The sequence below is a fragment of the Microcebus murinus genome, chromosome 2, assembly GCF_040939455.1.
Source record: "Microcebus murinus isolate Inina chromosome 2, M.murinus_Inina_mat1.0, whole genome shotgun sequence".
Taxonomy (NCBI): Eukaryota; Metazoa; Chordata; class Mammalia; order Primates; family Cheirogaleidae; genus Microcebus; species Microcebus murinus.
In genome coordinates this window covers 17,798,286-17,811,239 of record NC_134105.1, presented here as the reverse complement: position 1 = coordinate 17,811,239, position 12,954 = coordinate 17,798,286, and the positions used below count along the sequence as shown (strand labels likewise).

Sequence of the window (12,954 nt, the reverse complement as noted above, 5' to 3'; positions counted from 1 at the left end):
TTACAGAAAAAAGAAAGGGGACTTAGGACCTGCTGGCCAAGCCCCAGGAACTTTTCTTGGAATGAGACTCATAGAGTCCACATGTTGACGCAGAGATCATCTGGTCAAACTCTTTGATTTTACATCTGGGGAAACTGAGACCCATAGAAATAAAGTGACTTCTCACACTATCTCCCCATTCCCAATCCTTCTGGAGCCCTGAGGCCTTATGGTCAGATTACGACAGAAAGGAGCCAGACAAAGTCGAATTCCCTGCTGTTTATTGGCCATACCCTCTGCACCACCCCGTACCATACTGAACAACCCAATCCCCCTCTGGAAGAGTTTAAGAGAAGAGAAGAGAAGGTGGGATGGGAAAACGCAACCCAGTGCTTAGTAGCCACACTCACCACCAAGAGTTGGGCCATACATCGGTTCCATCTTCACCCCCAATCTCTGTGGTCCCTAACAAGAGAACAGACTACTTGACTCTCCCTAACTTGTCTTCCACTCCACCCTTGCCTCAGGCAAGTAACCAGAGAGCAAGGATTAGGGGTGGGGATGGTATCTGGGCAGGCTTTTATCCCAGGATCCATCGTATCAGCATCAGGAGAAAGATGGCCATCCAAGCTCCTGCAGGAAAGAAAGAAAAATGATTATAAAATAAGATTAGGTGGCTTTGAAATCCTGGGAAATTTTTTAAGCTTAGATATTTCATCTGGGGGATTATTTAGTAATCTATTCATTCATTCTTTCAACAAAGCTTTTTTTAGGACTGTGTGTGCCAGTTAGATTGGGGGTGGGGAGGATGGAGATAACAGCGATGAAAGGCAGTCTCTAGTTCAGTGTGGACCCCACTCAGCACACACTCACTTGTCCTTGTTAACTGCCTGGCCCTGTATCTTGAATTTTCAATCATTTCTTGACAGTCTCAGGTTCTGATTAGGGATAAACCAACAGCCCGACAATGACAGCAGCCATGTACTGCTGACACTCAGGAACTGACTTCTCCCAGGTTTCATAAGTTAAGCAGAAACAGGATCCAAGACTAGCACCTGCCAGAACCCAGTGTGTACTCCCAGACCCTGGTGCAATCATCAGAGCTTCATCATAGCAGTCCCTTTGTACCAACCTGCCAAGCTCCTGCTGCCGGAGACACTGGACTCTGAAATCACATAGAAAGAAAGCTTGAGCTCAAGGTGCCATCCTGAGAAAACAAGGCCAGTACTCTCCCATCATTTCATCAAGATTAGGCAAAGAGCCTGTCCCCATTTTGAAGCTGGGACTCAGAAGAATGTGAGGATGGATCTTCTGCCTCTAATAAGAGTGGATTTACTGAGATGATGGGCTTTACCGAGGGTTGGAGCTTTGGAGGACTGTTACAGAATAGAAAAAAGGGAGAGACCTTTCTAAACCAGCAAGAAAGATTTATTTAAAAAACACCAGCAAGAGAGATAGTGAGAGGCCGGGCGCTGTGGCTCACGCCTGTAATCCTAGCTCTTGGGAGGCCGAGGCGGGCGGATTGCTCAAGGTCAGGAGTTCAAAACCAGCCTGAGCAAGAGCGAGACCCCGTCTCTACTATAAATAGAAAGAAATTAATTGGCCAACTGATATATACATAAAAAATTAGCCGGGCATGGTGGCGCATGCCTGTAGTCCCAGCTACTTGGGAGGCTGAGGCAGAAGGATCACTCAAGCCCAGGAGTTTGAGGTTGCTGTGAGCTAAGCTGACGCCATGGCACTCACTCTAGCCTGGGCAACAAAGTGAGACTCTGTCTCAAAAAAAAAAAAAAAAAAAAAAAAAAAAAAAAAAAAGAGAGATAGTGAGAGAAGACTGATCTGCTGTCACAGGAAAGGTGATAATAGGAGGAGAGAGGCAGAGATAGCTCAGACTTTAAGTTTATTTTTTTATTTTTATTTTTTGAAACAGTCTCACTGTGTTGCCCCGGCTAGAGTGCCGTAGCGTCATGCTAACTCACAGCAAACTCAAACTCATGGTCTCAAGCAATCCTTCTGCCTCAGCCTACCGAGTAGCTGAGACTTCAGGCATGCGCCACCATGCACGGCTAATATTTTCTGTTTTTAGTAGAGACTGCGTCTCCCTCTTGCTCAGGTTGGTTTCAAACTCCTGACCTCAAACCATCCGCCTGCCTCGGCCCCCCAAGAGTGCTAGGATTACAGGCGCCAGCCACTGCGCCTGGCCCAAGACTCGAAGTTTAATGAGTGAGAACAGGACCCAGAAAGGGCAGGAGACCTCTCTAGCGCAGAGGGAGCAGCCAGGAGGATATGGGCTCAGGGAGGAGACTCGTCTTTGGGGAGGAGTGCGAGGGCATGAAGGTAGGAAGGGGGTCAGTTAACAGTGGGAGTCTCAGAGCAGGTCAGCAGGAGGCTCTAGAGAAGAGGGAGGGAGGCCCCACAAATGATCCAGTTACCGCTTATTCGGATGGGCCCGAATACTATCCAGCTGCCACGGCGCTCCAAGCCCTCCGACGCTCGGTCTTCCCAGGCTGCATTCCTCCGAGGAAGTTTCTGACTGCAAGTCTGTGGGCGACGCAGGCAAACGGATGGCCAGGCGGGCCGGATTGGGACTTTGCCCGAGGCCCCTGGTACCCCCGCCTCCTGCCCCGCCCCCAAGTGAGTTGACCAATCCGCAGGCCTAGGTCTTCAAAGTCCCGCCCTAACAGTACCACAAGCCCCGCCCCCTCTGGATGGGCCAATCTGCTCCCAGGACTTGTGCCTTGCTAGAAGTCTGGCCACGTTGTGGCTGCTCAGGGGCCTCGGGGCTGCCCGCTTACCGGTTGGCACGGGCGTCCCGCCTTCTTGTCGCACAGGGTTACGCGGCCGTGTAGGTACATGGTATCGCTGGTGAAGAAGCGGAACAGGTTGAAGGCCAGCGTCACCTCCAGAGAGCCCCCGTTGGCCTGCAGGCCGTGGAGCAGCCGGTTGCTGACTGGGCAGCTGTGGGGAAAGGCAGCGTCCCGGACGGGTTAGGACCCACGGCCTGGGCCGCGTTGGGGACGGACAGCTCCGATTTCCCCCTCTGTACTTGTCCTGTAGGTATAGATGCAGGGTCTCTTGCTGAGAACTTTACATGGATTATTTCAGTGCGTCACACCAATCCTGGGAGGAAGACAATACTTTTTCTTTTGGGACACAGTCTCACTCTGTTGCCTGGGCTAGAGTGTCATGGCATGAGCCTCCCTCAAAGCTATGTCAAACTCCTGGGCTGAAGCGATCCTTCTGCCTCAGTCCTGAGTATCTGGGACTACAGGCATGTGCCTCCATGCCTGGCTAATTATTTTTTCTATATATTTTTAGTTGCCCGGCTAATTTCTTTCTATTTTTAGTAGAGACAGGGTCTCACTCCTGCTTAGTCTGGTCTTGAACTCCTGACCTTGAGTGATCCACCTCTGCCTCACAGAGTGCCAGGATGACAGGCCTGAGCCACCACGCCCAGCTGAAGACAATACTGTTGCACCCTCCCCCCCATTTTTCTTTTCTTTAAAGATGAGGAAACTGAGGCTCAGGGTTGCCCAAGGTTCTGCAGGTGGCAGCCTGGCTTCAGTGCCCACCCATACCCTTAATCACTAGGTTCCGTTTCCTCCCCACAAAGGGGAATTACATGCGAGGACAGGTTTGGCCCTGGTGTATTTCAGGACCTGGACTGTGGAGCAGGAGTAGGCCCACGGTGTGTCATTGGTCAAGTCACCTAAACTCTTTGAGCCCTCTCTAGTTCTCTCATCTGTAAGGTAGGGAAATGATGGTTTTTAGGGTTGTTTTGAGGAACAAATAAGGTAATCAATGATTCCCCGTGCTCTGCAAAGACTTGTTAATAAAATACAATCTAGAAGTCCTGAGACCCTGCTCCTTCCCTAGAGCAAGGAGCAAGGACTTGGATTTACTATCTCTGTGTTTCCAACACTTAGCAAGGTCTGCCATTTACCAGTTGTCTTAACTGAGCCTCAGTTTCTCCATCTATAAAATGCGAATGAAAATATAACTATCTCATAGACTCTGTTGTGAGGTGTAAATGAGTTAATATATGTGAAGTGATTCAAACTGTGTCTATCATGGAGTAAATGCTATGTCAGTAATTAGCTATTGTTAGCTATTAAATGCAATGCATGTATAACATAGCGTATAGCGCTCTGACATGATAGTTTTGTTTTTCTCATTTAGTTTTATCATCGTAGAACTCAATAATTGTTTGAAGATAGAATAAAAGAAATGAATGTTATTTATTGGCTGTGAGATCTTGGGCAGGCTTTAATCTCCCTGAGCCTTAATTTACTCATCTGCAAAATGGGAATGATAGCGGTATTCCACAAACATTCACCAGGCACTTACTTTCTGTCAGTGTTTGTGTGCTAAGGATACAAAGAAGAGTGACAGGGTCTGTACTTAGGGGTAAAAAAAAGCACCTAGCACAAGCTGCAGTGGAAGGACTGGTCTGGCTGGCACAGGCAGGAGGTTCTTGGGCCTGACAGATGCTTACCTCTCATTCACAAAGTGGTAGGTAGCCTCAACAGCACCCATCCTGGAGATGTTGGTACTAGCAAAGACCTCATTGGCCACCAGGGCAAATCGGTCTGGATCGCTGCTTGTGTCCCTGAGGACCACGTAGAGGGGCTTGCCAATAGGAGCTGTTCTGTTCTCAAGAGGAGCTGAGAGCTGAGGGTCTGTGAAGATTCCCAGGATAACGACAGTGTCCCCAGTGCCCGGAACATGGATGGTGACATATCTAAAAAGGGACAGGAGTGAGACCCTCACCACAAAACCCCAGGGGGAGGGACCATCACCCACCTTATGCCTCACTGAGGTCAGTATTCACTGGTAACCACAGAGAATACAGGGAGGGGAGGAGAAAACCTGCTACCCTTCCTCCTGGTCTGCCTAAAAAGTGAGGTGCCACCTCACAGATCCCCAAACTTAGGATCCTTGAAGCCATCCCACTCTACGGTAATCCATCTATAAGCAACCCATAATGCATTGCTTCATAGAAGCATTTTTTTTCTTCCACTGTTGCTTTGAGTTTCCATCGACGAGATGCCTATGTTTGGTGGGTGGGCATAGGGGGCCAATACCCTGAGAGTGTTGACTCTTCTGCCTGGGTTAGAGGTAGAGAACTCAGGAGGCTCCCAGGGCCCAGCCAGAGGCGGCAGACAAGGCAGGACTCACGGAAAGGAGACCACCGGGTAGGGCAGGGTCTGGCTGACATTCACCACCAGTGGGTATGTGCAGCTGAAGCTGAGCACTGTGGCATTAGTAATGGTGAAGTCAGGGAGAACGTGCAGAAGAGTCACCTCCAGGGAGTACCAGGCGTGGCTGCTGTTGGTCTAGAAAGGACAGGGAGGCTGCCGTTACCCTCACATCCCCCAGGGAAACACCACCGCCCATCCTCACTGGCTGCAAGTTGTCTGTTTAAATAAAAGTGATGACTAAAGTTTACTGAGCATGGGCAGCATGCCAGGCATTGTGGCTTGACCACAACTCTCTGAGGAGACTTCCGTTATTAGTCCCATTATACAGAAGAGCAAACTAAGGCTTACAAGCTTGAAAGTCTTGCCCAAAGTAAGTAAGAGAGCCAGAATTCAACATCTGAATTTCCAGAGCCTATGCATGTTCTTAACCTCTGTGCCAGTGTTTCTCACATTCAGTGTGCATTTTAGAATCCCTTGGAAAAAAATAAATCAAAGAATCACTGGGGAGCTTGTTAAAAAATGCCAAGTCCTGGTTCCTATCTCCAGATTTGGAGATCTTTTTGGTTTTTTATTGTTTACCTAGGGTTTTTTTTAATTAACCAAAATGATTTGTTGCTATAAATAAAGCAGTTTATTAAAAGAACATTGGGGTGGGCATGATGGCTCATGCCTGTAATCCGAACACTCTGGGAGGCTGAGGTGGGAGGATCGCTTAAGCTCAGGAGTTTGAGACCAGCCTGAGCAAAAGCAAGACCCCATCTCTACTAAAAATAGAAAAATTAGCGGGGCGTGGTGGTGTGCGCCTGTAATCCTAGCTACTCAGGAGGCTGAGGCAGAATCCCTTGAGCCCAGGAGTTTGAGTTGCTGTGAGCTAGGCTGACACCACAGCACTCTAGCCCAGGTGACACAGCAAGACTCTGTCTCAAAAAAAAAAAAAAAATGAAAGAAAAGAACTTTGATAGAGACTTCTAGAGGCATAACCGTGGACTTAGCCATTCCATGTTGAAACTGCCAACACTATTCCACAACCTCAGCAAGATACCGCATGAATCCCTGGGTAGCAGAACCAGAGATAACGGCATATAACTGAAAGGAACTAAATTCTCTCTTTAGGACAAACTCTGGTTTTCAAACTGAATTCAGGGAGCCCCAGAGCCTCCTTGAAGAACTGGGAAGGCCAGCTGATGTATCAGGGGAAGCTCACCTGGCAGGGCACTCTTCCTTCTCCCCATTCAGTCAGAGCTGCTCTGCTTTCATGTATATAATACCCCTTGCAAAGAAGGGGATGGCAGTGCAAGTGCAAACCAATCTGTTAGCAGCTATGCAACTTGAGAAAATCCCTCAACTTCTGTGAGCCTTATTTACTCCTCTGTAAAATGGGAGCCTCGCAGCACTATCATAAAGATGTAATAAGATAATGTGTGTTAAAAAAGTGTTTGAACCACAGCACATGGTACATGGTAAGAAAATAAATATTGCTTGTGGTTATGGTTGTTACCATTTAAAGGGTTCCGTGGCTGAACAAGAGTTTGGAAACCAGTATCCCAATCCATCAAACATGGCACCACCCACAAGAGTGTTCCCAGTCAAGGAGGACAATATGGATTTTTCCCTCAAAAAGACTGGTCCGATGACTGAGATGTGACTCCGTTTCAGAGAATTTCTCAGTCAAATGGAAATAAAGTCACAACTGGTGCCTGATCACTCCTTTCCCAGCCCCTGCCCCCACGCACACAGATCCCCCCTCAGTCGGCCCCTGCCAGCTTGCTTACAGACAGGCGGAGTCCACAGACACCCTCCTTCTTCTCCAGCATGAAGACGTGGACACGGAGACCCTGGTCTATTCTGCTGCCATTGGAGCATGCCGAGAAGGCACCTTTCGCCAGGACCCAGCTGTGAGTCTCCAGGAAGCAGCGGCTCAGGAGCACCTCAATTTTCCGTGGCAGGCAATGCAGGCTCCTCGATACTCTGAACAATTCTGAAGGAGGACAAGAGCTAGGCTAGCGGCCTTCTGAGGCTCCCGGGATGACCCCATGGGGGAGGGGGGTTTCTAGTCTAAATTAGGGGGGGACACTGTTGGGATATTAGCCCAACTCACAAAGACTCCTCTACACAAGGACTCTCCGTCACAGGAGGCAAGTCCCCACAGCATGTTTGGCCTCTGGGACCTGATCCCTGGCCTTAATCCACTCAGAATCTCTTTCCCAGGAATTAGGAACTGGGCCTCAAAGAATGTGGCATAAAGCTTGAGAGGTGAGGTGGCCATCTTCTGTCCTGTGGGCTGAGAGGCAGGTGAGGAGGGAGGGGAGAGAGCACGAGCAGGTGCTGGATGGGAGAGCAAGACGAGAGGAGAGAGAGGTGGCCCCTGGTTCCTGCTACCTTCCCAGCTCAAGTTCCAGTTCCTGGAGAACCTGCTGGAGCCTGCCTCAGCCTCCCCAAGTCACTGTCTTCCTTTACATAGCCCTGTTGGTTTCTGCTGGTTGTCTGACAAAATTCTATTTTGAGATATTAATTTGTTTTGTTCTCTGTGATTTCCCTTCTATTCCAAGCTGGAAGTCAAGCCCAGGGCTATTTTGAGTGGACTAAACTTCTTTAAGTCAATGGTTCTTTTGGTCTGGAAAAACCTAAACTCATTGAAGAGGTAGCCTTCAGGGAAAGAAGGGAGAGAGGACCTTTGAGAGACAAGAGGTTTGAGAGGTTTGGGAGCCTGCAGGTCTTCATGGTGACTTTCTAGTTTCATGAACCAACAAACTTTCTTTTTGTTTTTTTTTCCTGCAGCCTCAAAATCCAAGGCTCAAGTGATTCTCCTGCCTTAGCCTCCTAAGTAGCTGGGATTCTAGACACACACCACCACACCCAGCTAACTTTTCTTATTTTTTGTAGAGATGGAGTCTTGCTGTGTTGCCCAGGCTGGTCTGGAACTGGGCTCAAAGGATCCTCCTGTCTCAGCCTCCCAAAAGCTGGGATTACAGGTAGGAGCCACCATACCCAGCCAATTTTGTTTTATTTTGTTTCATGTTTTCAATTCTTTAAAAACATTGTATATTTCACTCAAGCCAATTACAGTTGGCTTTCTGCCACTTGCAACACAGGTGTCCTAACTGACTCGTGCCACATACCAGTGCTGTTGGAGTGATGAATGAGAAGCGAATACCTGTTCCCTTCTCTTGCATCTGTTCTCTCCATACTTGCCACTGAATCTGGGATGAACTACTTAAAAGTTAGTAGTTAAAAGGTAAGGCTAGGCCAGGCACGGTGGGTCATGCCTGTAATCCTAGCACTCTGGGAGGCTGAGGCGGGAGGATTGCTCAAGGTCAGGAGTTCTAAACCACCCGGAGCAAGAGCAAGACCCTGTATCTACTATAAATAGAAAGAAATTAATTGGCCAACTAATATATATATAGAAAAAATTAGCCGGGCATGGTGGCGCATGCCTGTAGTCCCAGCTACTCCGTAGACTGAGGCAGGAGGATTGCTTGAGCCCAGGAGTTTGAGGTTGCTGTGAGCTAGGCTGACGCCACAGCACTCACACTAGCCTGGGCAACAAAGCGAGACTGTCTCAAAAAAAAATGAAAAATAAAAAAAGTAAGACTAAAAAGTAAACCATAATGGAAATACTAATGCAAAACATTTCTGGACTTATTTTCCTATTTCAAATTAAAAATTTTTTCCTTTTCTTTAAATTTTTTTTTCCTTTTTTTTTAATTAAATTATTCATTCTTTTGTAAAAAATTTATTTAGCATCCAGTAGTAAGCAAATTTCCTTTTTTTTTTTAAACTTACAGTTTCTATTTTGGTAGGCATATTTATTGAGAGGAACTGACTACAGTTTAACACATTTACTATCACACTGGGAAAAAAAATTTTTTTCTCTGGAACCATGGTGTTTTATTAAAACAAAATGATCCTGGCAGGCGCGGTGGCTCACACCTGTAATCCTAGCACTCTGGGAGGCCGAGGTGGTTAGATTGCTTGAGCTCAGGAGTTTGAAACCAACTTTAGCAAGAGCCAGACCCCATCTCTACTAAAAACAGAAAGTAATTAGCCACAAAACTAAATATAGGCCGGGCGCTGTGGCTCACGCCTGTAATCCTAGCTCTTGGGAGGCCGAGGCGGGCGGATTGCTCAAGGTCAGGAGTTCAAAATCAGCCTGAGCAAGAGTGAGACCCCGTCTCTACTATAAATAGAAAGAAATTAATTGGCCAACTGATATATATATAAAAAATTAGCCGGGCATGGTGGCGCATGCCTGTAGTCCCAGCTACCCGGGAGGCTGAGGCAGAAGGATCACTCGAGCCCAGGAGTTTGAGGTTGCTGTGAGCTAGGCTGACGCCACGGCACTCACTCTAGCCTGGGCAACAAAGCGAGACTCTGTCTCAAAAAAAAAAAAAAAAAAAAAAAAAAAAACCTAAATATAGAAAAACTTAGCCGTTCATGGTGGCCAGTGCCAGTAGTCCAAGCTACCCAGGAGGCTGAGGCAGAAGGATCACTTGAGCCCAGGAGTTTGAGGTGGTTTTGAGCTAGGCTAATGCCACAGCACTCTATCCAGGGCAACAGAGAGAGACTCTGTCTCAAAAAAAAAAAAAAAAAAAAAAAAGCAGGTATTTTCAAGCAATCAATGTGTGCTGGGAGGGGTGAGGAGTTTGAGTCAGTCATACAACTTTCTGCTGTTGCAGTCAATGTTATATTGTAATACAGGGTGCTAAATAATAATATTAATGATAGCTAGCACTCCAACCAATGCTATGAGGTAAATGTACTCTTATTATCCCTGGCAGAAGAAAATGAGACACAGTCCAAACCTAGTCTATCTTGCAGAGCCTATGTTCTTACAGGAAAAAAAAATTAACACAAAAAGAAAAATTGTCTCATTCTCGCTGCATGGAAACACAATGATATGCTTTATACCTTCTGTGGAAAGACACATGCAGCTTATACAAGTTGGCACACAACCCTGGTCTTACAAAGAGAGTATGTTGATATGATGACAACCCTCTAATAGGCCAGCAGTCCCTCAGGATTTTATTAAAAACCACCTGGGTTGGACCTGTTATCCTGATCACTTCTGCCTGGTACACCCTGCTTGGCTCCACAACAGGGTACTCCAAGGTGCTGCACAAACATTCCTCAGAATGAGGATTCTAGGGACAAATACTCTTGGGAAATACATGCTGTAATCTGCTGTAAGGAAATCACAGTGAACAATAGAGTATTAAGGCCCTGAAAAGTCCTGCACTCAAGAAACAGTATTGGGCTGTGCACAGTGGCTCATGCCTAGGACTTTGAGAGGCAGAGACAGAGAAGACTGCTTGAGGCCAGGAGTTTGAGGCCAGTCTGGGCGATAGCGAGACCCCATCTCCAAAAAAAATAGAAAATTTATCCGGGTTTGGTGGCATGTGCCTGTAGTCCCAGCTACTCAGGAGGCTGAAGCAGAAAGATCGCTTGAACCCAGGAGTTCCAGGCTGCAGTGAACTATGATGAGGCCGCTGCACTCCAGCCTGGGTGACAGAGCAAGACCCTGTCTCACAAAAAAAAAAAAGAAAGAAAGAAAGAAAAAAAAAGAAACAGTTTTCTTGAATCCAGTGTTTCCTAAATATATTTGACAACAGAACCTTTGCTTAAGTGCAGTGTCTATTGAAATTCTGTAGCATTGGTGCCACACAGAATACATTTTAGAAAATACTAACCCATAAGTTAAGCACTGCTAGTTTTGCATATGACAAAAACTTCATCCCAAGGTAGGATTACCCGATAGACTAAAGCAGGAATGCCAAAGAAATATTTCTTCAAGGAATTTGATATATTTTTTTAAAAGCACAGTAGTCATTTTAGGAAAATCAGAATTGTGTTAAATTTAAATGCATTGCCGGGCGCTGTGGCTCACGCCTGTAATCCTAGCTCTTGGGAGGCCGAGGTGGGCGGATTGCTCAAGGTCAGGAGTTCAAAACCAGCCTGAGCAAGAGCGAGACCCCGTCTCTACTATAAATAGAAAGAAATTAATTGGTCAACTGATATATATATATAAAATTAGCTGGGCATGGTGGCGCATGCCTGTAGTCCCAGCTACTCGGGAGGCTGAGGCAGGAGGATCACTCGAGCCCAGGAGTTTGAGGTTGCTGTGAGCTAGGCTGACGCCACGGCACTCACTCTAGCCTGGACAACAAAGCGAGACTCTGTCTCAAAAAAAAAAAAAAAAAAAAATTTAAATGCATTGGAAGGTGAGAATTATTTTGACAATGAAGGTCATATGTCTAGGGGACATTATCATCTTTTTGGTTCACTGGACCCAGCTTCAGCCCTACCAGAGGGTAGACTGGGGAGTTTGTTGCACTGCCTGGGGGAGGCCCTATGGACTCAGCCTTTCTGTAATGTCTGCCACACTAACTTGCCTCAACAATTAGACTTGTGTCTCAGTTTCCCTGCCTAGCAGGCCTCTGCTGGGACTATAGCGCTGGTCTTTTGTGGATCATCAGCTCCTTTCCCCAGGAAGGTTTCATCTCTGCCCAGTAGCTAGAGTCCTGGGGGCTGGGAGTTGGTATAATAACTTGTCTACTCTACCTCATATGCCCAGTTGCCTGTCCTCCTACCACAACTCAGCTCTGCCAGGATGCACTCAGCAGATGCCAATGTCTTAGCAGACCTCCCTGGTCTTCCCATACCTTTGGCACACAAAGTTCCTCTGGGCCTTTGCAGAGTTATGATGTCCCCTCTGGCCCATGCCTCTTCTTTGGTTTATTCACATGAGTTCCACAGACTTACCTGAGTGAGCGTAGTAGCTTTTATTGCACCTACAAACTCCCCCACTGTCTGGATACTCATCCACAGTGCAGGCTTCAGTTCCAGGACTACTACTCTGGGTATGTTTGGGGGAAGCTTGACTGGTCCTGGTTATAGAGGATTTTGTTGTCCCTGAGGAGCTGGGGATAAGGGCTGTGGAATGAGCAGCCATTGTCTCAGGTGCCTGGGCAGTAGTAGTGTCCACACTGGAGGCTGATTCCGCTGGATAGGAAGGTGTCTGTGTGGCTGTGTTGGGGTGTGGCTTGGTCATCGTGGAGGCTGTTGGAGCTGGGAGTGCAGCTGTAGTTTTTCCTTCCTGAGTCCCAGACACAGTTGTTCCAAGGACAGTTGTCGCTAGAGCGGTTGTGGTTAGCAAAGTGGAGTGGAAAAATGCACCTGTTGTCATGGGAGAAGATTCTTTCACGTTAGCGACTTTGCTCGATGTTCTTGGGGATGTAGGCACAGCTGAATTCTCAGAAACAGTGGTTGTCATGGGCCTGGGTGAATTAGCATCATTGCCTGCTGTGTTTAATGCTATTGGAGCTGTGACTGTGGCTGACATCTCAGTGTACACAGAGTCAGTGGACACTGAGGATTCTGTTCCACGGACTGTGGGGTTTGATGTTGATGGGGTTGTAATTAGAGTGCTCTGATTCTGCTTTGGGGTCTCAGGTGAAGTGGCCATGGTAGGTAAGGCTGTGGTTCTCGATGTCCCTCCCTGGTCCTTCAGTGTAGAAGACATCATAGAATTTGACAGTGTTGTGTTCTTGGAGTTTGTGGTGATAGTTGTACTTAATTTGTCTCCCTGAGTCCCATGTGGTGGAGTTGTCTGCTCAGTGGACCCAGTAGAGCTGCTGGTTTGTGGAGAGGTTGGAAGAGGAGCTGCAGAGACGTCTGTCTTCTTATTGGGTAGAGCTGAAGTTGTAGATAAATATGATACAGTTTCCTTAGGCGCATAGTCTTTTGTGGAGAGTGTTGTATGTGATGCGAGTCCTGC

At 47.3% G+C, this 12,954-nt stretch overlaps 1 long non-coding RNA gene across 1 annotated transcript; it reads right to left on the bottom strand.

The window, feature by feature from the left end:
* Window positions 1-243: 243 nt before the first annotated feature.
* Window positions 244-2,609, bottom strand: LOC105863458 (uncharacterized). The gene is made up of 3 exons (XR_001150486.3): window positions 2,412-2,609; window positions 1,112-1,144; window positions 244-612 (listed from the first exon to the last, which is right to left on the bottom strand). It is a non-coding gene; the product is annotated as an uncharacterized LOC105863458 (long non-coding RNA).
* Between the last annotated feature and the right edge of the window lie 10,345 nt (window positions 2,610-12,954).